We start from the raw sequence: 25266 nt of genomic DNA on the forward strand, positions 1-25266 counted from the left end.
CTAATGGCAAAATTTGTTAGTGAAATGAAATATATAAAATAATGGATACATAACATTCATAAAGATGTGGAAATGCATATGTTTCAAATTTAAGTAATCTTTAAATTTTGGAGACAGGGCTATGGTTGAATTCAATTTTCACATTCAGATTTAAATATCTACTCAGCTGATAGCTTTTCTGTCACTTACTAGAGGATGGTCAAGTAGGAGAATTCCAGGTTCCTGTTTCTTTCACTTCTCTGTCCTCTTTTAGCCATTTCAGATTTAAATAATTAAGACATGCACGAGGGTTAAAAATAACTTAGGACTGAATCCTTTCATATAATCATCACATACAGTAATTTGTAGTACTACTTAATTTTTATACTAAATTTTTATACTAAATTTTATCATTTATACATGATATAAAAATTTAGTCCAATTTGTCGCAGAGTTATTTGCTTTGGTTCCAGAGTAATTTAAAAATGCCTCCATCTTCTTGGCCTAGGGGAGAAAAAGATTTTATTTACTCTCTGTCTTTAAAACAGCAACATTCTTTATCAGTTTCACAATTAAATATGGTACATATAAAAATATGTATGATTAAAATATTAGAAATTATCTGAAAAAATTTGATTTTTAAAGAGCATATTTTGTACAGTGAACCACTGAAGAGTTACATCCTTCCTCTCTTTCTAAACAAGAGAATTCTTTTTCTTGCTGCTTTCTGTTTTGGGATATAGGAACACATGTTTTTTATTGAGACACTTCAGCAGTTACTGAAGTCTGGAAAAAAATTTCCAAAGCATTAATTATCTCCTTCAGATCCTGAGCTCATCAGTGCTGCAGTCAGTGTCTGGGCTAAAGGAAAGACATGAGTTTTAACACAACAATGTTGAAACACAAATCTGTGTTTAGCCCAGTGCAGCAGTAGCCAGATCCTCACCTGAAGACCACCTACAATATCAGATAAACCTTACAGTCTCCAGAGAACCCCAGGTATCCTTTGCACGTCCCTTCTGTAGTACCAAAAAGTGATTATATATTTAAACAAGGCAGCCCCTGAGGATCAGCTTCATTTTTAAGAGCTCAGGTTTGCTTTTTAAGAGCCAGAGGTTTAAGCTAAGCAGTGTTGTATGGTAGACCAAGGGAGCAGCACATTTTTTGGTTTTGAAGTTGAGCATATATTTCAATATACTGATGGACTGAAGGCTAATGAGAGATAGTCTCTTACCATTGCAAATTGTTTGGAATTGCTTCTTATTCTTCTTTTCCAGTGTCTCAGAAAACATATTACTATATATTTTAGGAGATTACTACTATTTGTTTAAAGGCTTTCAGGATTTAGACGGATACATGAAAGCTACATGAAAGAATATAGTAGGGTTGGGGGTTTTTCATGTTTTTTTCCTTTCTGTCCTTAACAGAGACCCAAAAAAACACCCTCCTTTTCTTTCCTTTTTTTTTTTTTTAAATTTAAAGTGTCATTAACCTGCAATAAGAGATTTTTAAACTTAAACTTGAGCTTACTAAAATTGACTTTTGACTTCCTGATATTAGTTTTATGATTTGTTCAATGATATTAAAAATCCATACAAAAGGCTGCAAGGTTATGTTAATTTAGCAGGTACTTCTCCTCGTAGTCCTAATTATGTTATTTTTTTATTCCTATGTAATATTTTAAGCCTCTGTAACATTAAAAAATGTTAAGGATCTATTTTCAGATGTCACTATGACCTTTTAAAATACCTAATCTAGCTATTTAGAAGCTTTATAACTCATAGTCTTATTTTAAAAGGAGTGTGGGAGGATAATCAAATAAAGTATTTTCATACTGAGCAAAAAGAGAAGAGCACTAATTCTACATTAGTAAGCACACTTCTTATAGAAAGTTGTCCTTCAGTACAATTGGATGCCTCTGAATATTGCAGTGCCACAATACCACTTAAGCATCCTTCAAGGTACCTCTATTCGTAGTTGGGTACCCATTTAAAATTCCTTCAGTCAGAGGTTTTTTTTGAGTTATTTTATGATCCACATACATGCTTCCATATGGAACCTTGTTTTTATGATTTTGTGAAATTTATGGCTGGTCTAAGTAGATTTTTCTGCTTGTATGCAGCCAAAATAGCCATCAGACAGTGTATGTCTGAAGACACATTTGTGTGTGATATCCATGGGACCCACAGATCTGCATGAGCCACAGACACACACAGGAGTCATGCCTAAAACATGTTTGCATCATGGACTTCAGAACTGGAAATGCGTTGATTTAATAATAACATAATTAACTGGCAATTAGTGAACCATGCCTCCAGGATCTGCTTGATGTTAAACCAGATTATCCACAGCATGAGACACAAGACTTAGCCAAAGAGATTTTGAAATACCTGCTGTAAGTGATCACCCAACATTTAAATCACACACACATCTCTCCCAGGCTGTGTGGGTTTCAGGCACAAACTCCCTACCCGCAGCTCCCTCCCATGGGAGATGTGGATGCTCCAGTGCTCTGTGTACCCAGGATGTTCCCTGCTGCACCCAAGCACATGCAGGGCAGACACCTTCCTTGAGGGAGCTCCTGGGGGCCCTCCTGGCTCTCCACCTCTCCCTGGGAACCAAGTGGGTGCCTGCTCCTTGTGTTATCACATGGAAGAATAATCAACCCGGCCTGGAAATGGTGTTGCTACTAATTTTTATGTTATTACCTATCTGTTACTGGAAGTTTTCACTGTCTGAAGTCCAACTAAGAACCATTGTAAGATGCTTCCCCTGGGTATGGACTCTATCTCTCCTGTGCAGGTTCACAAAGGGTAACAAGAAGTCCAGACAACCTCAAATATTGGAAGTTCTTATGTTTTACCCTATTACTGCCTCTACACTTTGACAACCTAAATTTAAAAAAAAATATACTGGCCCAAGAGTTAAATAATTTTGCTGGGAAAACATTAAAGGGTGAAAAGCTATCATCGCTTCAAATGTCTGTTTCCCCCAGGAGCTTTCTACTGTGTACATGTATATGTAAGTATATATAGAAATACATATACAGGTACAGGAAGATGCATTCCTTCCCATAAAACAGCATGTGTTTTTTAAAAAAACTCAGACTATAGCATTAGGTGATATATTCTTTAGCTCTTGAATATTTTAGCATTACAAAGGCATTCATCAGTGGGAAACTGAGCTCTCTAAGTGTCACAATAGAAGGCAGTTTCTTCTATCACCCATAGTTTTCACACTTTTCTTCCAGAATTCTTTCCTAACTTTGTTTTTATCAATGCTATAAAAAGAGAAAAAATTACCTCCTGGACATTATTTGTTTTTTATGGTTGCACCATGCATTTGAATCACAAACCTACAGTGCAAACTCATTCTGAATTGTCCACTAAGCATAAAAATCATTTTCCTAGTAGCTGATTTTCAAAGTGCCACACAGGTAAGACAAAGTAAGCCACAACTTGTAGTGAGGCTGAATGCTGGTATTCATTTAAAAATCAACAAGATTAAAGCTTTTCATATGTTTTAGGTAGTCCTGAACGAAGGGAGGGAGTTGGACTTGGTGATTTATATGGGGTCCTTACCAACCTGAGATATTCTATGATTTCATGAATTGTTTCACTTGCTCTCTTCCACAGCACAATGCTCATAGGTCTTGATTTGTAGGGAGGTCACTGCTGGTCTGCCATTGTCAGGCAGAAAATTGTATTGGTTCCTGCTGTTCATCTGCTCAGAGTTATCCATTTGAGGTGCCAATGGCTAAAATCCCTGGGCATCCCCCGCATTTGACTCCAGACATCTCTGTTACTCTTCCTCCAGCTGTCATCTTTCCCTTCTTTCATGATTTTCTATCATCTCTTCTCTTTAGAAACCTCTTCAGTACCTTTTCAGGATTGCCTCTTCCTTTCAGACTCCAAGTCCCTAAGTTTAAAAAGGAATAAGGAAACGTCTAATCAGTCTCATGATTAATCAGCAGTTCTGTCTCTGTTAGATAGTTCAAAAGTTTGGGTTTGGACATTCACCCCATTACACACAGGCAGCTAACTGTATGCTGCCTGCTGGCACTCCAATTTCAGCTATTTTTATAACAGCCAAAGAAAGTTGTCTATACTGTTTATGCAATGTGTACAGCTGGTGTTCATGTCAGGTATTTAAATTTTCTATTGCTTGCCTTTAAATTTCATTCTGTCTAAATAAGTGTTTCCCAAAGCTATCCAATTCTTCATATATATGATCCATCTCACCTAGTTTTAGCCCTTTAAAAATTTTCAGTCTGAAACTGGACCTTCCATGTGTCCATTGGTAAACCATGTGCCTAAGAAGCCTTTACCAGTTATAAAGATCTAGCTAAAGTTATTGGAAACCAGACAAATATTCTCTCATGCTGCTGTTGACGCCTTCACTTGGGCAGCTGCAGTTGCTCTAGAACATCATGTCTCTGTTGATTATATCTTCATTGACAATAATGAGAGCTCAGACAGCTTTTATGCTTTTGGACAATCTGAATTTTGTCTGGCACATTAATTTATATTGACATATAAATATAAATGTATTGAATCAAATCCTGTCCCACCAGCCTAGTCTAGGTTTATTGTATCTTGTCCTTCTCTAGTTCTCTCTTAGGAAGAGGTACCTCCAGAGAGTGACTCATTCTGCTTGCTTGAGGATAATGACAGCATTCTCTCTCCTTTTCTTCTAATTAGTGAGAATCTAAAATAATTATCTGAAGCTATGCAGTAAATTCTTAGATAATTAAAATTAGATGAGATGGGTTCCACTCTGGTTCAAAAGCACAGTCCTCTCCATTATTTACTGTTTGTTTTTTTAATTATTATTATCAACGTAGCTGGCCAATAATTTACATGCATATATATATACACATATACATACACACAAACACACACACACATATATATATATATATATATATACGTTTTTTGAGATTCTTTATTTCCAATGGTTTTTGTTCTTATTCAGACAGTTCTAGCTTCTAATAAAAAATTCTAATTGTAGGCAGAGCGGTAGGTTACATAGACTCAGAAGACTTCCTAATGCAAAGAGACTCATCCTCACCAAAGAGATTATTTATACTCTTGAAAAGCAAATTTTGCCCTAGAGGATTTTATAAGGGGATCTGCAAATCATTACAGTTCTAAATTCAGTACAAATCCATAGCTGTTTTCCATCTTGTATGATATCCTGATCCTAGAAGCCATGAGGATTGCAATTCATAGGACTGGGGAAATTTATACTTTAAAATGTCCCTCATAGAAATCCTATATTACATGGCAAAAAATTGCAGTAATTATGACAATTCTTTTTGTTCTGTTTTGTTTTCAAGGCTGATGAAAAAGGGTATTAAGTTTGACACTTTTTACTATATCCCTTTGCTTAAAAGGCTTCCCAGTGGACAGCCTTATTATTTAGAAGACCTGTCATAACATAGCAAGATACAGATAAGAAATAAAGCCAAATATAAAACAGTCAAAGAAGATGAACAATAGTCCTTAAACAGGCTAAAATGTGAGACTTTGTATCTTTAAACTCAGACTGAAATTTAGTTTGACCGCTGTTCTTACAGAAGTAAGCAATGTCATCTTAGTTTCTGCTTCAGATTTATCTAGGACTCCAAGTTGACATATTTCATTTTAATTAGGTATTCTATATCTGCTCTTCTTACTTAAAGAAACATCACTCCTCTACGTACCCAGACAACCTCTTTGGGTTACCTTGAGGTCAGCATCATAAATATAACAAGGGAGAGCCACGACCTACATACAGAGCTGGCTCTGACGGCACTGCAAGCAAAACTGAACATTGGAAAACTGAATCATGTTGCTCCAGACATGAGGACCCAGGGATCAGCTGGGCCTTCCTCCCATGCAGGCCAAAGAGGAAGAGTGATGCGTAACTGAGGGAGGGATAAGGCTGAGAGAAGAAGGAATGTCCAGGAGAAGCTTAGTTCGTTCTTTCGGAGGGCAAATTTAGACAGTTACAGAAGGAATATTTCAGTGGGATGCCACAAATTCTTACCCCTGCTCTAAACAGCAGCAGATAACTTCATCCTAGTCACACTGCAGCCCTATTTTTTTTGGTGTGCCCCATAACCTGCTGATCCAGGTGACTGTTAACCCCATGTGTGTCTGGAGGTGGCTCTGTCACCATCTTCATAGGGAGCAGCTATCATGAGGACTATCCATCTTACATGCCACAAACAAAATGCTTTTTTTTCTCAACATTCAATACCGCATTGTACAATAAGAATGAAAAGTTAAAGTAAAATATTTCCTGAGGAGATATTTTATTTTGCTGAAGGGTTCTAGTTAGGAAGAAACAAGTATTTTTGGTTTTCCATGCCACTTTCTAAGTGGCCCAAATTAAATATTCAGAAATACAGAATTAGGACTGGTCTTTTTAAATGATCCTGTCTATAGCAAGCAAACCCTTAAATAACATTGTAAGCGAAGAATCAAAAAATATTATGCCATGGATCTAAAGGATTTAATACATGTTCAGAACCAGGCACCAAATGGAGATTGAGAAACAGCGGGCATAATTTGTACCAGGAAAGGTTCATGCTTTTAAAGTAAAGTCAAAAATGAAAACTTTTGCCCCAGAGAAATGTCAAATGGTCGAGTATGTTGCCCAAAGAGGTTTTGGCAGCAGCAACTTTTTGAAGTTGGGATGAAACCTGGAACAATCTGGTCTGACTTCATAGTTGACATGGTTCAATGTATCCAAATCTCCAATAAACTCAGAATTAGAAGAGGTTGAAACTCTTTGCCTACTTTTCTTGGTAGTTTTCTAAGCTTCTGCCCAAAGGACCAGAGAAAAGATAAAATGCAGTCCAAATTTTCCAAATACAAATAAGGACAGAATCCAACAGTTTCTATGTGTTCTAGAGGAGATGGAGTAGTTTCCTCGAGTTCCAGGAAATTCAGTGTGTTAACTAAGTATATAGAAACCACCACAATTTTGTTGCAATCCCCGTGCTATGAAAGAAGAGATTGCGAAAATATCAGGGAAAAGTACCCAGTGTGCTTGCTTCATATCTATACTCAGCATGAGTGTGCCTCAGAACTTTTGGAATCAGGATAGACCTTTAGTCTGAATCAGGCCATTCTAATAATCATGTTCTAAATAATGAGTGGTGATCTTGAAGGAAACTCAGCAACACACAGGCTGAAAGACATACAGGTAGAAGGGTACTGTGGTTTAACATGAATTCTCTTTGAGCTTGTTTACTTTCATTATGAATATTTTATGTACAGAATCCAGATCAGAGTATTCAGCATTCCCAGCTTGATTACTTGAAATCGCAAACTGAATACATACTTTCTCAAATTCTAATATAATAGGATGTAATTAAGTGTAGTAAATTAAAACTAAGCAAACCCTATGGTGTGTAAGAGTATCACAGTTAAACTTCATTTGCAAAAAAATGGCTCTGAGATATAATTAAAAGGCAACCCTCTAAAACAAAGGATTTATTAAACAGTTGTTCTTTTGGTTTTAGCTTGACAGCTGTCGAGAAAAAAAAAATACTCCAGCCAAAGAGAAAAGGTTGTTAGATGCTCCAGCACTAATACTCTAAGTATAAACTGTAGAGTGCTCAGATGCTGCTGGATTATTGGGATTTTGATGACTCAAAAATTGGTCATTACGACAGCGTAATAAAGGGAAAAGAGATTTTCAGCACAGAATGCACAAATGGTAAAAAGAACTGCAGAATTAATTTTACTTTAATGAGACAAGTTCTCCAAAGCTAGCAGGGCAGACTGTTGAAGATTGGTTTATATTAGATATGCCAACTGACTTTCATCTGTGAAGATGCTATAGGGAATGAAAAACCTTTCGTTTTAAGAGATACTGATTTCAATTCTTTCTAATGTGCACTGATTTTCCTAAAGATTTTCATTCAAAGAATCATTCTTTTATTTGTGGTATATTTTGCATATTACTTGGGAACAGTGTTACTGAGGCTCCCAGGCCTATTTCAAGATATCAGAAGGCTGCTGGTTTTCAGTTCTGAAATGCAGAAATCCAGACAGCAACGGACTCAATAATAGCTTCTCACTAATTAGAAACAATTTTAAAAAACCCTATCAGCAAGATATGAAAAATTCAGCCATTTAAGGGGAGGTTTTTTCATTTGGTGGGCACTTTTTTTTCTACCTTGGTTTTTGTTGTAGTTGGTTTTGGTTTGTTTTGTTTGTTTTGGTTTTTTTCTGTTCCATTTTTTTTCAAATATATCTGTGAAGTATATATGAAGCAAAGAACAGTAGATATTTGTTTACTGGTTGATGTATATCCATTTTGTCTCATTATGATTCACCATGGAGACACGTAGCATGGACTCTTCAGGCTGGAAATGTAGATCAGATTTTTGCTCTGACCCTTATATCCCAAACACAGACTGTACATAGTTTTCTATTAGTCTGTTTTATCCAAACATCTATAATTTTCAACAGCTTTAAGCATGTGTTTAATATGTTGAATGTACTTCCTTTTTAGGTGTAGTTTCATTAAATTCTGCTAGTCACCTTAAACCTTGGATTGCTGGATATTTTTCTTTCAGGAATTGGCTACTTTCCTGGAAGGAAAAGATGCTCTGGACTAAAATGGAATATTGAAGAGGAACAAATCATCTAACTATGTCACACACTTGAATAATCTGCAAATAATACTAGAAATAGATGTGGTCTTGGATATCACATCTTGTGCTTGTCTTCAAGAAAGACCTTAGGGCCTGTTTGAGTTCTGTGGACTTGCAGCTCATCTCTGTAATGGCTGATATTACAGAATAGGATTAAGAATAAATTTAGGATAAATGCAGCTGAATGTGTGAGCTAATCTCAGTTGACTTTTTGTCTTAAAACTGCATGCCTAGAGTAAGGTTGTTACCCATGTTTCATAGATATCTATGAACTCATGGATCTCTGAGCATGTCAAGTGAAAGGTCAAGTGAAAGTTGTCCCTCTCCACAGCAGGGAAGTTGGAAATAGATGATCTTTAAGGTCCCTTCCACTCTAGGCCATTTTATAATTCTGTGACTTGTTGTCTATGAAAGGATGTGGGGATTTTCAAAGCATGAACCAGGATTTTTTTTCAAGACAGGTAGGATAAATTGTTACGTACAAGTTCCATCTTCCAAAGCAGCTTGACAAAATGTACCTTAAGACAGACACCTAAGTTTTTAGGTGGTTAAAGCAAAATGAAGTGAACCTGCCTGTAAGGTTCCTTATTCTCTGAGGAACTTTTAATAATTCTGCTGAAAGTATGAAAGGCTTTAAGATATTCCATTGTATTTTGTGATTTGTCTAATGAGGGCATCCACTTGAGGTTAAAATTAAAGTTTTTCATGCTGTTTAGGAAGATTAAAGTATGCTTTAATGTGTTAAGTGGGGACAGGGAAATGTGTGGAGTTGCTTGGGTTTTTTTTAAAATAATATTATATTTCTTAGACAAGAGGGACTAAAAACCACAACGGAAACAGTCTCTTAGTTGGGAAGCTAAGCCCCTCTCCAGAGCTATATCCTGTGTAAGGAGCAGATTCCACCCAGAGACCAGTTTTGATGTTAATCTTATGATATTACTGCTCATAAACCTGTGTAGTAAAACTCAAAGTACCATACTGCATGTCTTCACAAACCTGAATGTCAATTTGCAAATCATATTTATAAATTCTACACCTGCTGACAAATGCATACTGTGCTTGTTATATGTCCAGTTAATCAAAAGGAGGTAAGGATCATCCTGGGGTGTCACCCTCTTTGAACTCAGAAATTCAGACAGATTTTGTTGAATATGTTGTAGAGGGGTGACCGTGGCTGCATGTCAGGAATCTACCAAACCTCTCTATCACTCCTCTCCACAGGAAGACAGGGGAGAGAAAATACAATGAAGGGTTCATGGGTCGAGGTAAGGACAGGGACAGAACACTCAACATATGAGAGATCACTCAAATGCCATCACGGGAAAAACAGGCTCTAATTAAAGCTATGAATTGAATTGATTACTAGCAAAATCAGAGCAAGGTAATGACAAGTAAAATAAAACCATAAAAAATAACACCTTAAAAAAAAAACACTTTGCACCAAGCCCTCCCTCCTTTCCAGCTCTTCCTCCTACCCCAGCCAAGGAGACACAGGATGGAGGCTATGGTCAGTTCATCACCCACTGTTTCTGCTGCTGCTCAGGGAGAGGAATCATTCCCCTGCTGCACTGTGAGTTCCCTCCCTCAGGAGACAGTTCTGCATAGACCTCCCCAATGTCAGTCCATCCCATGGGCAGCAGCCCTCACCAAATGGCTGCAGCATGGGTCACTCTTCCATGGGGTGGATGGAGTACTTCCACATTTCTCCAGCATGGGATTAGGGCCCTTCTCTCCTCACGTCTCCCACAGGGTCACATACTCCTCTCAGACATCCACCTGCTCCAGCCTGGGTCTCCTCCACAGGCTGTGGGGGGATCTCTGCATTCCCTATGGACCCTGCTGGGCTGCAGGGGGAAGAGTTCCTTCACCATGGCAATCACCACAGGCAACAGGGAAATCTCTGCTTTGGCACCCAGGCCACCTCCTGGCCCTCCTTCTCCACTGACCTGGCTGTCTGCAGTTGTTCCTCTCACATGCTCTCACCCCCCTCCTCTCTGACTGCCATTACAACAGTGCAATAACTTTTTTCTTTTTCTTCTTCAGTATGTTACCCCAGAGACATTACTATGAATAGATCCAACTGGCCCTGCCTTGGCCAGGGATGTGTCCATCTTTGGAGCTGGCTAGCTCTGGCTTTCCCAGCCATGGAGGAGCTTTCTGGCAGTTCCCGACAGAAACTGCCCTTGTAGCCTCCCCAGTGCCAAAGCCAGGCCAAGCAAAACCAGTAAAATGTATAGAGCCAAAGAAACCCTTGGGGAGGCTTGGGGTACATGATGGTCTTTTTGGACATCTATTGGCAATTTTCATGTCTTTCTCAACGTGGGGAGTGAACAACAAAGAGTCTCTTCTGCAGCTCCCACAAAGGATGATTCACAGTATGCAGAGATGATTCACTTGAGCTGGAGACCTACACAGTACCAAGTAAGAGTTGCAGAAACAAGCCTGAAAAACTCATTGTGCTCAGCAGACAAATGAATAGCGAGTCTTCTGTCTGCAGCTCTTGGGACATTTGTATTTTTGTGCCACAAATACCTTCATTAAAAATTAATCATATCCTATAGCAAAACTGCAGGTCTCTGGCTCTTATCAGAGGAGAATTTCCCTATGGCGTTAAAGGAAATTGTGCTGTAAATGTATGCATAATTTCTAGGAGATATTCTTCAAGTATTTTTAGTTATTTACATCTTGATATTTTCAGCTTAAAGCTGCTTTGTATTTTTTATGTATAAATATCTTATGCCTTTAAATTTCTGGAAGCAATAAAGTAATTTAGTATAAAGGAGCTTAATAAGAAGGAGAGTCTATACACTCTGCAAATCATTTAACTCCACTTATACTCTTTTATTAACAACCATTACTTATATCCTCTCTGAACCTACTGAGGTCAGAGGAATGAATGTTGTTGCCTCTGGTGGACTGTGACTAAACAAATGCAGTATAATGAAGAAGAAGATACTGCTAAACATACCCAAATCCTTTGAATCATGTAAAAGGACTTCTCAGTAAAGAACTTCACAGAATGCAGTCTCTAAATGAGTCACTTGCACCTTCAAAATGTGAAGATGCTTTATTTGGATATCTCTGCTCCTCAGGTTTGTAGCTGTCCATCTGCTTTAATCCTCAGTTTTGTAGTATAAATTCTGCAGGTGTGCAGCTGCTCCAGTTGTCCCAGTACTGCTCACATTACTGCAGGGAATCCAGTGGTGGCCATGAGTGGTGGGAAAAAGATTACTGAACAGTTTTGGAGGGTACATTTCCAAGTCAGACCAATTTGTTTACCAAATTAATCTTGCCACTCAGGACTGCGTAGTCAGCTCTTGAAGATTATTGCAGCATGCAAAAGATCTACAGGAAAGGGGAGGATCTCTGTCTCTGGAAGTTGCCTGCCTTTTCCCATTGGATTAGTTTGGACAGTGACACCTATTCATATTGGGTGTCAAGTCAATACCTCTAAATGAATATTATGGTTGTTTCCAAGAGCTGAGACTTAATTAGATAATTACTTTGATCTCGTTATTTCTGTATTTCAGATGTCAGTAGTAGTACTACCACATTAAAAATACAGCCCAAGAACCTCTGTGATTAAGTGCTCTCCTCCAAATACCAACACACTGAAAGGATGGAGCAGGCAACTCACCACCCAGACATTGCATTGCAGTAGACTCCAAGCTGACTTGATATACATGGAGTTAAATCAGACACATAGAGGTATCATTTTCTTTACATAACATTTTTCAAGATTACTATGTGAATAATATTTACAGCAAGGCACTATCCTATTTGAACCTTCTCTAATTAACAACTTAGTAGTCATTAAATATTTTAATGAGACATAACTGCTATCTGCAGAATGGACACAGATGGCAAGGCTGTGAGAAGAAGAGGTGTGGAAGAAGTAGTATTGTGTAGCCATGGAAACAATGCCTCTCTTTCCTCCTCCCTTCTCGCTTTTAAGTTCAGCAATGCTGCACATCATTAGGGTGTCTGCCTGTCTTGACAATGGCAACTTTGCAGTGTCAGTCAGTAAATCTCTGTATCCATTCATGCTGTCAGCACTAAATGATAGAAAGCCTGGGGAAGATGTGAGATGCATAGCAAACAGGCTTTGGCTCTGTGACAGTCTAGTCACGTATTCTTATGCAACTGTCAATTTTGAGGCTCAATTCAATAAGAAAGAACAAAATGGAATGGGCCTGGCTAGACAGTGTTCTGTTAGTGGAGTTTCTAAAGTTCATTTCTGTGGTCAAGAAAGTAAAAATGCTGAAAAATGAGACTTGACTGTGTGGGTACACAGGACAAATAGAGTAAAGCTGTGTCTGAGCTCTGGTTACAAGCAGTTTTGTTAATCCGCTGCAGTCAGACCTTAGTGTTGGTGTTTAATTTTGCTAAACTGGGTGGTGATATGCTTTTGAATTGGTAGCAAAAAAGAAAATGTTAAAACCTTTGAATGTCAGTTATTCTCACACAGAGCTGTTCCCATGTGTACCAAGAGCACTTATTTATGCCTAGCAAAAAGCCTTATAATTATAAGAAGCTGAAGCAGAAAAAAGTGTCTGAGTAAAAATAGAATAAAAATTCAGTCTAAATGCACTGAAAAAAAAAATTCAACATGAGCTCTACCCTCACCCTTTTCCTCTCATTTTTAGCAGTAATTAAACCAACTCTAAATGCCGCATTAAATTCATTTGGAGTTAGAGATTCCAGGAGGGGATGGGAAGACATGAATTTATGGATCTGCCAAGTAGAAGGAATAAGTCTCATAATTTTAACACAGATTTGAGTTTCTTAAAACTTTTAACCACACAGAAGTGTGAGGTACCAATTATGACATCATGAGAGGCAAGTGCCAGAGTAATTATCAACTATTCTAATAGAAGAAAGGGAATGAAAACAACTTGGGGCTCAATTTGCACAGGGAAATGCAGAAATACATCCCCTGCATGGCTTTCATACCTACAATATGCATTGGGGAAACATGATTTCTGCAGGCCTTGTCTCTACATCTTCCCCTCTACATAGGAAACAGTCCTGCTGGGAATGGAGGTGCTCCTGTAGGGAGTGTTCCTCAGAGCCAGGCGGGTGCTGATGAGACAATGTCTGAGTCACTGTCTGCTTCCTGATCGACTTCTGGGTCAGCACTAAGCCACACAACCTAACAACCCCAAAAGCACTAATTTATCCCAAACCATAAAACTAAATAAAGTACAGGACACTTTTCACAGATCAGACTAGCCTGCTTTCTGACCTGATGATTCACCGGTCAGTGTCTTATCTACACTGGCTGGGCTTGGTCATCCTGGAGGTGCTTTCCAACCTCAACAATTCTATGATTCTGTGATCTTCTCCTGGCCAGGGGCCAATGGAAATGGTACATGCTGTGGATCTTCAGCCATGATCTAGGAACAGATCCTGCCAGACAATGACAGAAAGCAGCTCCACAGGCAGAGAATGCCTGCTGGTGCTGGAAATGACATGTGTACTCATGATATGGTCATGGCATGATCACTGACCTCTGATCATGATATGATCAGTGATGTGTGCTCAAGCAGTCCCTGCTGATGTTCCCTGAGAGATTTAGATTACAAAGCAGGAGGGCAACACAAGCAGAGCTGCACTTTGAGATATTTGCTCAAAAAGAATGCTTAATGGGATAGCAGGCAGCTCACAGAGAGGCCTCCCCATGTAGACTTGACTGTTGAGCACTGAGATTGAGTCAGAAAATGTGAACAACCAGACAAATTGTGAGGATGTACTCCATACAAAAGGACTTTGTTCTCCTGGACTGAAAAAAAAAACCCCAGTCAGCCTACAGCTTAATACATGCCCCCTTTTCTTCATATATTTAAACCTTAGTCTATTAAAAACAGAAGACAAAAAATACAGAAGATAGAAATCATTGGCAGTTACATGCTTAGTTTACATGAGCACACATGCTTCCAGCTTATTTTAATTCTTCACATACTTGATTGGTTGTCTTTGGGTATCACATTTATCCCTGATGTGCTTGTGCCAATTGAAAGGACATTTTATATTTAGAATACCCTCTGTTCATGCCTGATTTTGATTTAAGATATGCTGCACTTAGCTATTGAAATGCAATTGAATTATTAAATGGTTTTGAGAGTTGGAATTCAAACTCTAGGTACTACACATTAATTTTCTCAATTGTAACTCCTCTTCTATATTTCAGAGTTTGGGAGCTCTATCCTGTCTAACTATCTTCATGTCTGGTCAAACTTTGAGAGCTGTCAAACAGTAGGGCATATGAGCAGCTGGCTAAGCTGCAATTTAGAAGAATCAGATTGGAATCCAGAGCTTTCTGTTTTAATGAAAAAAATCTGAAATATTGACACTTTTACAAAACTTAAATGCTGTCTAGTTGAAAACTAAACCACTTGTCATGTAACTAACAAGATGTTGTTTTCATTTTAGTTTTTCAGTTCAAATATTGTGTTTTGGAGTTATTTGTTGGGGGTTTTGATTGGTTGGTAGGTTGATTGATTTGGGGCTTTTGTTTGTTTGGGACTTTTTTGTTGGGGTTTTTTTTTTCATTTCCTGGGGAAGAGACTGACCCCACCTGATTGAAACCCCCTTTCAGGTAGTTGTAGAGAATAATCAAGGCTGAGCCTCCTTTTCTCCAAACTAAACATCTCCAACCTCAACTCCTTCAACTGCTCCTCACATGACTTAATCTCCTCATCGTTCTCTGGGTTAGCTTTGGACTACAGAAAACCCAACCCTAAACCAACCCTAAAGAATTATATTGTAAATTAATATTTTTGATTGCAAATACTTCCTCTGAAGGTTCAGAAATTTTTACATAAAAAATTAAAGTTACTTGCAATCTGAGCATGACGACAAGGCAGTCACCATGTCAGGAAGGAAGGACAGCCTTGTTATTAAAGCACTGGACCTTAGAGAAATGTATTCAACTCTTGCATCTCTTGGTGTCTTCTTTATTTTTGTATATCAAAGAGGAATACACAGACTGGGATTTTTCAGGTAACAAGGCAAAATCTACTGGGGAGCCAGGCATGCCAACAACTTTCAAGTATGTAGAAACTACCAACAAAGATGAGGCAAATAATTTGTTTTCCACGTGCATGATGGAAATGATGGATTTGAATTTTGCAGTGACTTGGTTTGCAGGTAACAAAAACAGGGACAATAGCAGAAAGCAGGAAGAAAACAAGGTCATGCAAAACTGTATATTTGTCAGGAATATACTGAATGTATTCTGCCAGAAATCACCTAGGTATAATTTGTCCTACACTGAAAAAAGAATGGCTCAGACAATGTTTTGAGTGATCCCAGATTCATCTCTGGCTATGCCTACAGTAGGAATTGCTTTTGTACAGTTGGACAATATCAGAAGAGTGAGGCAGCAGGAGACACCTACAGTAAATATAAAATGCAAGATTTAATTCAGGATAAAATTAACTGGAACCAAACACACTCACAAGCATGTGGATGAGAACTGACTTTACTTACCAATCACTAGTCCAAATCCTTATGTTTTCTCTGGGATTTGGATCTTAGATTCTGTGGTATAGTAGCCTTCAAAATCAACCTAGCCTGAATAGATCAAAACCGCCATGTTAACTGAATTAATATTAAATAAATGTGTTTGGCTAGCTGACCTTGCTATTATTACAAACCAAATGCTAATGTGCTTCCAGCCTGTTATCTGGAAGGAGATTATCTGGACTGTACATTAGCCAGGAGTTGTCTTCACCCAATACCCTGGATAAGACACAGTGCCAGAGAGGAAGTGTTGCAATGCACGCATCGTTTACATCATGTCTGGCTGTGCACACTGATGATTCTACAAAACCTCTTTGTATTTTTTTTCAAGGTTGAATATGCTAAAAATGCTTATAGCCCAATATGCATGTGAATTAACCATATTTTTGTCTTTGAGTTTTTTTTTTTTTCTGAGATCTATTTACATCTGACATCTCTTTTGCTCTGTATTCAATATTGAGAATATAAACCCTTCAGATTTTATTTTTCTATTTATGCAAGCATAGGATAGTCGTAGAATCATAGAATTGTTAATGATGGAAAAAAAACCCACCAAGATCATAAAGTCTAATCTTTGAGTGAATACCACCATGCCCAGTAAATTCTATTATGTACTGACAAATCTACTTATTTTTTAAACATTTCCAGGAATGGATAATTCCACCATTTTCCTGGGTAGCCTTTTCCAATATTAACCACCTCTCAGTGAAGGAATTGTTCTTTATATCCAACATAAACTTCTCCTGGTCTGTCTTGTTGCCATTTCCTCTCACCCTGTCGCCTGTTACTTGGGAGAACAGAGTGACCCTCACCTGGTCACAACCTCCTTTCAGGTGGCTGTAGAGTGACAAGGTCCCTCCGGAGCCTCCTTTTCTCCAGGCTAAACACCCCCAGCTCCCTCAGCTGCTCCTCATCAGACTTCTGCCCCCAGATCCTTCCCCAGCTCCAGTGCCCTTCTCTGGACACACTCCAGCCCCTCAATGTCCTTCTTGAAGTGGAGGACCCAGAAATGGACACAGCAAATGAGGTGAAATCTCCATATTCCCCATGGAGAACCTGACTGGTACTTTTGGGTGCTCATATGCATGTGATAAACAATAAGAACTGATCCCTTGATGTGCATCTTACCTAACTCCCACTCTATAAAACACAACTGTCTATAATTAAATTAGTCCTATGGATAATCTTTTTAATCACTTGAGATGATGCCTGAAGGGCATAGGATCATAGAATTGTTTTGTTTGGAAAAGTCCTTTAAGATCATTGAGTTCAGCCATTAACCATTCTTTGCCTCCTATGGTAGCCATCTAGAGTGGGTGACACGAATGCAGAATGTGCCACTGTTTCCACTGGCTGTGGAAGAAGCCTTGAAAAATAACTTTAACTGGGAGGAAAACCTTCTAGTGAGTGGTGGAGAAGGCTGGGATTTGGTCTGGCTTCCTGGAGGGTTATGTAGCCATGGGGCTCATAGGTTGGAGTGAACATACTTAGACATGCTTAGGTCTCCTGCCTTATACCTTTTTTAGCACCATATTATTAAAAACACCAGTACTTTTTTTTTTCTGTCAATAAATTCAATTCCTGAACACACATGCCTTATCAGTTACGTTTATGTATGTATTATATATAGGTATAACTATATACCTATATATAATATGTATTTCATATTATATACTAATATATATATGAATAATATGTTATTTCATATTATATATTTATTTTTAGATTTTCAAATTAATTGTGTTATATTAATTTTTTTTGTTTCTTATTTTTTATATTTTAGACAGATGTTATATATGCATTTTACATTTACCTTTTCAAATTTACCTGCAATATTGCATGTTAGCATTAATTCCAAATACTTTCTCCCCTCCTTTCCTCTTTACGTAATATCAGACTTTACTTTAAAATAGTAACTTTGCTTATTAGTATTCAAGACAATAAAACCGACCAGTTCATTTCCCTGAAGGACACTCATAATTTCCTCTGACATAGGAATTACTATACAAAACAATAATTGAATCGTAACCAGTCTAAGCAATGTGCATGGAAATGAGATTATTTTGATTTTCCTTTCACGAATTAACACTCAAGTTACTTGTAGTAGGCCAACACATCATTCATTCACCAGTTACAAGAATGTCTAGCTTTTTTCTTCTCCAGCCTTAGCTCCTGCTATGCTGATCTCTGAGACGAATATATAGACCCCAGAGAAATAAACGGGCGGGCAGCATCATTTAAATAATTCTTTCCTGTAATTTCTGGGTTAGGGGCATCAGCAACCTGGAAATTCAGGATATCACACCACAGATATCACCTTTGGTGTCACCAGTAGTCATGGGAGTTATTTAATGTACAGATCAGTTTTTCCATTTGCAACACATTTATGCAGTTCAGATTTCACTCTTTGTATCCTTTGGGTATTCTTCAGTTTTTCCAGTAGATGATGGCCCATGAAGGTGTCTCACAGCCTCAGTGTATAGAACCACTGCACTATTATGTGGGAAATACCTTGTTGTCTGGAGGACTTGAATTATACATAATTTAAAACAGTTTAAGAAAATAAGAAGGTCGAAAATAGTGTTGCAAATGAAACAAACCCAACATCTAACCTCATTATGCTCAAGTGCCTGCAGAGAGACTCCTCTCTCTCCTTACTTCGTTGCCCTGCAGGAATGGGATGGGAACTGTGCTTTGTGCTTAGGTCTGAAGGCTTTGTCACAGGACTTACCTATAAGACTGGTTTGTTACATTCTGCTTGTCAGCAGACTTCAAAGTACACTCCAGATGGGCTCAGGTCAGGCAATTGCCATTCTCTTTTATTCCTTCTTTTTATGAGACATTTGCTCTTTTAGTTAATCTCCCCTTTTAAACATTTCTAAAGCTCTAGTGAAGCTTAATTTTTTTCAGTGTGAAATTCATTCTGCTCACTCCCTAATATGGAAACAACCCTGCACTCTTAAATGAAAATAAAATATGTTTCTTTTTAAAAGTATTTAAGTCTCTTTCTTCAAGACCAGTCATGTTCTTTTTATCACGTTCACTTTGTTGAATGACAAAAATATCCTTCCTTGTGGTGATGCCTGCTCAATATATTTCGGTCTATACTTTTCATTGAAATTTACAGTTATATGACTTTCAAAATTAAGGACATGTAAGGTTTTAACATCCAAACATTGCTTAATGTATGTAGTTCATTATTAACTTCTGGCTGACAATGTACATGGAGGATATCCTGAATGCTGGCCAGAGTCTGAAGCACTGTGACATTAAAGTCATTAAAGAACAAGTGCCAGAAGAGGCAGATGCATTGGTCCCAAGCTTAAGATAAGAAATCACTGACTTCAGTTTGCTCTGAACTTTACATGATGTAAACAGCAGATTTGTGATACAAAAAATGGGGCAGAATCTTTTGGCCCTATATCAAAATAAAATTTCAAGAAACTACTTGAAATTAAATAACATGTTTTGATACACATAAACTTTTCTGGACTATAAGTTTCCCTAAGAAATTCTGGTGTTTCTGTTTTTCTTCATGATCCAAAATAAGCAACTATTTTAGATGTGAGAATGTCCCTGGGGATATGTTTTGCGTTTGGAGAATTCTAAATCATAAGTCTTAGCTTTTCTAGATCAGGGATAGTGTTTGATTTCTGCATATAATAATAGCAAATACTAAGTTACAGGGGCAAATATTATTTTGAACGCTTAAATTCTCCAGCATTTTATATTTCATAATAAAAGTGCCCATAAACTTTTTCCTAAAATTTTCCAGAATGTGGAACTAAAAAACAAGGTCACAAATGTACAGTAAATCCATCTAGAAATTTTCTCTTCATAGGAAAGACATTTTTTACATAGTTTTAATTATGGACATTTAAATGCCCAGCATAAAATAACACAGGGGTTAGAGCCTCCACATAGAAGAAGCAGAAATAGTTTTGCAGACTCACGCTAGTTCCTTGAGACTCAACCAATGACAAAACTTTGTGATCTCTTTTTGTCACTTTATACTCTCACTTTTCTCTATACAAATATTTTCTTTGAGGTAAGTGAGATGGGAAAATGGGATAGATTCTGAGAAGCAAATATGGCTTTTTTCTGAGCTGTACCTGCTAAATCACAGGTAAGGGCAGGATGAGATGTTCTCACAGTATCTGATGCTTGATCATTCCACTGATTCTTGTTTCTGCACAATCCATGAACCCATCACCTGGACTACATTGCATGTTTATCCTTTGTTATCTAACTCCAGAAGTCTTTCACAGTATTAGGAAAATAAATTTCTAAGTAGAAAACAGTTCCTGCCAGTGTGTATCTGGTGGGGACCTCCTGAGGGGTTGAGAAACTTGGAAAAACTGGATTTTTGCAGGGTGATGCAGCGATAACAATGTGAAATCAAAAGCTGTAAGAGAAAAGAGGAGGGGAGGGAAGGGAGGGGAGGGAGGAAGTGGCGGAAGGAAGGAAAGAAGGAAGGAAGGAAGGGGCAGAAGGAAGGAAGGAAGTGGCGGAAGGAAGTGGCGGAAGGAAGGAAGGAAGGAAGGAAGGAAGGAAGGAAGGAAGGAAGGAAGGAAGGAAGGAAGGAAGGAAGGAAGGAAGGAAGTGGCGGAAGGAAGGAAGGAAGGAAGTGGCGGAAGGAAGGAAGTGGCGGAAGGAAGTGGCGGAAGGAAGTGGCGGAAGGAAGGAAGGAAGTGGCGGAAGGAAGTGGCGGAAGGAAGTGGCGGAAGGAAGTGGCGGAAGGAAGTGGCGGAAGGAAGGAAGGAAGGAAGGAAGGAAGGAAGGAAGGAAGGAAGGAAGGAAGGAAGGAAGGAAGGAAGGAAGGAAGGAAGGAAGATGAAAGAGAGAAAGAAAGAGAGAAAGAAAGAGAGAAAGAAAGAGAAAGAGAGAAAGAGAGAAAGAGAGAGAGAGAAAGAGAGAAAGAGAGAAAGAGAGAAAGAGAGAAAGAGAGAGAGAGAGAGAAAGAGAGAAAGAGAGAAAGAGAGAAAGAGAAAGAGAGAGAGAGAGAGAGAGAGAGAGAGAGAGAGAGAGAGAGAGAGAGAAAGAAAGAAAGAAAGAAAGAAAGAAAGAAAGAAAGAAAGAAAGAAAGAAAGAAAGAAAGAAAGAAAGAAAGAGAATTCTACACTGCATTTGTAGACTTATGATAATGCAGGCAAGGGATATCGGCTAATTGTGAGGTCAGCATGAGCATGCAATTGTCCTAGAACTGAGAACACACTTCAGAGCTGACATCAATTTGCAGGATCATGGGACACTACTTCTCCAGCCTGCTCCAAGTTCTCCTGCGTTGCTGTCTCACTTCTCAGGCTGTTTCTGTCTGCAAAGAGCAGGAGAGAATCTGTGGTTGCTAAGACAGCCTTGTAGTTACTCTGGATTTATACAATCACCAAAGAACAATGGACACCACAATTCCAGCTCTCAATGAAAATGTAGCCTGAGGTATCATTATCATTTCAAGGTTCTCTGTCCTAGGGCTGAGAGGTACATGAACATTTCACTTATCAATACAAATTAATAGGATAAGATGGGTGAGTCAAGCAAAAATTCATAAATCTGTATGCTGCTAAATGACATTGTAATTCATCAAATCAAGGACGAATGGAAAATAACTAGCCTTTGAGTTACAGCTTACTGTATCTCTGCCAAAGGTGAGACTGCCTCCCAAGGCTTCAGAGAGCTTAAACATACAGATTTGTATTTAAGTCAGCACCTTCTCTGATACTATTGATTACTGGGCTGTACAAACTGTGGTTATCTTCTCATTCAAACAAAACATTAGGCATTTAAAAATCAATGCAGAACGCACATGCTTGCTTTCCTGAGTGCTGCTTGATTTCTCTTCCTTCTGACAACAAAGGCACGGCTGAGCACTGATACACAATCAGCCTGGGCTGTCTCTTGAGTGTGTGCTGCTCAGTCCTGCCCTGCAGGCAGTCAGGAGCAAGGAGCAGAGCTGTTTGTGCAGCATCATCTGTCTAAAGCTAAACTGCCTCTCCTGACATGCAGGGCTCCTGACATGCTCACAAGAACCTGTGTAGCCATGTGCCAACTGAGGATCAGGAAACAAGCAAGGTTAGCTAGTGTGAACCTACTGGCCTGCTCATATTTCAATAAAATGAGGATGACTAATTATTGATTATAGCTTAGAAGAAAGTTATGGCCTTCCTTCCAAAGGCTGACCTACTTTTCCTCCGTCCATAAGAATCCTGCAACGGGTTTTAAGACCTTGGGATCTTTGATCTTAAGCTGACTGCAGGATGCAGCTCTGCACTAACTGGTTAGCTCTAGTTGTGACGCTCAGGACTTTAGTTTTTCCCAAGCAGCAAGTACATAAATGAATGGACCCCCTAAGATTTCTGAGAGAGTTAAAAATACTGTACTTCACAGAAATCAAAGTGCAGGATGTATTAAGTGAAGGATAACAGGTTCTCTGTTGCATTGATGTAATTCCAGAGGGATTAAACTGAATTCAATAGAGCCACAAACAATTTATGCTGGTAACAATAAGAGAAAATTGTGTACTAGTAGCTACAGTAGTAGAAAAGATGACTTTATTTGTCTCCAGTTTGAATGCAAGTAATTTTTAGTATTTGTTGGCTAGTTTTTCAATGTCCCTGTGGAATAATATGAAATAGCATTTGTGAAACAGGAGCTTCTGGCAAACAATGCACAATCTTGTAAAAGAGGGTGAAAAATAGCACTGAGAACCCTACACTCCCAAAGGTGTATGGGTTAAATATAACCAGTGGAAAACTGATCAAAAAGTGTTTCTGGCAAAGCAAATGATCAGTCAAAGTCACTGCACTGCCATGCTGAAATAGATTCCTTTCTTTTTTCTTTTTCTAACATTTGGAAGTAATTGAGAAACAAAGACATTTTAAATTGAAAACAATAACAAGAGTATTTTTCTTAATCGCAATTAAAGATAAATATGAGCAGCCTGATTTTCTGAATCACCATTTTTATATGTTACAAGCCACAAAGCAAAAGGTATTTCAGCCCAGAGGGAAAGTCCCTGAGCTAGCCAGTGTAAGCTACAGGTCCTTGATTCATCCTGATTTTCTATTGTTTTTCTTGCATTTCTGTTACTTTAATTCAGATATCATACTTGCTTACCTAATTTTGCTGACTGAAGAACAGTTAAATATGCTGTTTGCTTCAGGCTGATGCTCTGTTCACCTTTTCCTGAAATACTGTCCAATGATTTCACAAGGAACTCATCCAATCCAGAGATGCTGCTTCCATCCTCTCCACCCCTGCTGTGTCTGTTATGCTGGCTCCTGCAAAGTGTTGTATCCATTGGGTTCTTGCAGCATTTTCCAATGCCAGGAATCAAACTGAGTTGTGATATTTGTTGTTTACAACCTGACACTTAATCTATTTACTTTTCATCATAAAAATCCTAACTGTAAATCTACAGATATTTCACAACATCCATATTTTCAGACAGCTGGTTTTTTTTCCTTTTGAGCATCACTTGCTAATTTTTCTGGTAAAGAAGTTCTAAATTTGCTGTTGTGGTTGCTGAGTTTTTTATTTGTTTGTTAATTGTATATTCTGTGTGTTTAACTGTTTTTTAAGTTATCTTTCCAAAGCTCAGTTACAATATTTCTATGAAGAGGTCTGGGTTCACATATGACTGGAGAATTCTAGTTAAAAGAAAAAGCCACTGTCAGCCTGAATGAGCCACTCATCCTTATTCCTTTGTTACATGCTCCTGTAGTGATTGTTATTTCATCTATTTTTCTAGACTCAGTTACTCGTTACATTGCTAACAATCATAACAATCAAGAACTCAGTAAATCCTACCAAACTGCAAAATTTATAGTATAACCATTTTAATACAAGACCTTTTATGGTCTTTTCTACTTTCTTTCTTTATAAACTTTAGGGGGGAAAAAGAGAAGGAATCCTTTTCCTCACAACTGTCATATTCATTTGTAGACAGCCAGTGTCCAAATGTCTATAATACCATTTCTAAACCATGTCCCAAATTAACAAAAATAAATGGAAAACGACTGAATACTTAAGGAAGAATTTTTCTTCTCTTTTTTATTATTTAGAGTTTTGGAATGATGTGCAAATTCAAATTTGACTGCTTCTTCATATTTTCAAAGAAGTGAATTAGTGTATTCTTTTTTTTGAATGTACCAGAATGTCTAATTTTCTTTTCAGTACCATGTGCTCTCCAGACACCATTCAGAATATGGTCAGTTATCTTCTGGGTAGTAACCCTTAGTTTTCATATAATGTGAATTTCTGCATATCCTAACATCTCATGCAAAAGACCAATAAATTCAGCCTCCCAAGGAACCACTTTCCTTACTCCAAGCACTTCTAAAAAACCCTTCAGGAGCTGTGAGAAATAAAGGGATCATGGATGATACTGATCTGAGAGGACTTAATCCAGGCCCAGGCACTTTTCCAGGATGCAGAGCTTTGTGTCTGTAAGGCTGACTGTACCGAGCAAGTTGTGTCAGAAAGCCTCACCACCAGAGGATTGTCACTATCTTATTTTGTCCAATAGCAGCTGATGCTGGAAAACTGACTGCCATGGCACAGTATTTAACCCAAAAGGCTGGCAGCATAATGCCCACAGTAACCTCCAAAATAACTATGGCTTCTGACAGAAAGTGAAAACACTATTGAAAGCTATTTCAAGATGTGCTAAAAGGCAGAGCAAGTTCTGCACATGAGTGACAGATTTAGGCCAAAATAATATTTTCGAGCATGAAGTCCTTGATGAGTGTGAAAACTCTTAATAATAAGGCAGATACATGGATTTAAAGGTTTTCCTAGCCATACTCAGCAAGTAACCCACAGTATTTTCATAATATTTTCTTTCACAAGTATTTTTTCATTCTGTTTTTCTGTCTTTTGGTTCAATCTCATAGAATAGTTTGAATTGGAAAATCATCTATTCTAACCCCCCATCATGGGCAGGGACAATCTCTACTACACCAGATTGCTCAGAGCCCCATCCAGCCTGGCTTTGAACAGTTCCAGGGATGGGGCAGCCACAATTTCTCTGGAAAATCTGTTCCATTGTCTCACCATTATGAATGTAAATAATTTCTTCTTCCCTATCACTCCATGCCCTTATAAAAAGACCC

General features: G+C 38.2%; 1 long non-coding RNA gene across 2 annotated transcripts in view; it reads right to left on the reverse strand.

The window, feature by feature from the left end:
• The window catches only part of LOC113459617 (uncharacterized), a 41904-nt gene extending 18365 nt beyond the window's left edge, over nt 1-23539 (reverse strand). The window contains exons 1-3 of one of the 2 annotated variants that reach the window (XR_012579689.1): nt 23270-23539; nt 3565-3897; nt 190-483 (exon numbers count right to left, since the gene is read on the reverse strand). This is a non-coding gene — a long non-coding RNA (uncharacterized LOC113459617). The remainder of the gene's footprint in view (nt 1-189; nt 484-3564; nt 3898-23269) is intronic. The other variant, XR_012579690.1, reaches the window with a different exon arrangement.
• Between the last annotated feature and the right edge of the window lie 1727 nt (nt 23540-25266).

This window comes from Zonotrichia albicollis, chromosome 3 (assembly GCF_047830755.1).
Source record: "Zonotrichia albicollis isolate bZonAlb1 chromosome 3, bZonAlb1.hap1, whole genome shotgun sequence".
In the NCBI taxonomy this organism is placed as follows: domain Eukaryota; kingdom Metazoa; phylum Chordata; class Aves; order Passeriformes; family Passerellidae; genus Zonotrichia; species Zonotrichia albicollis.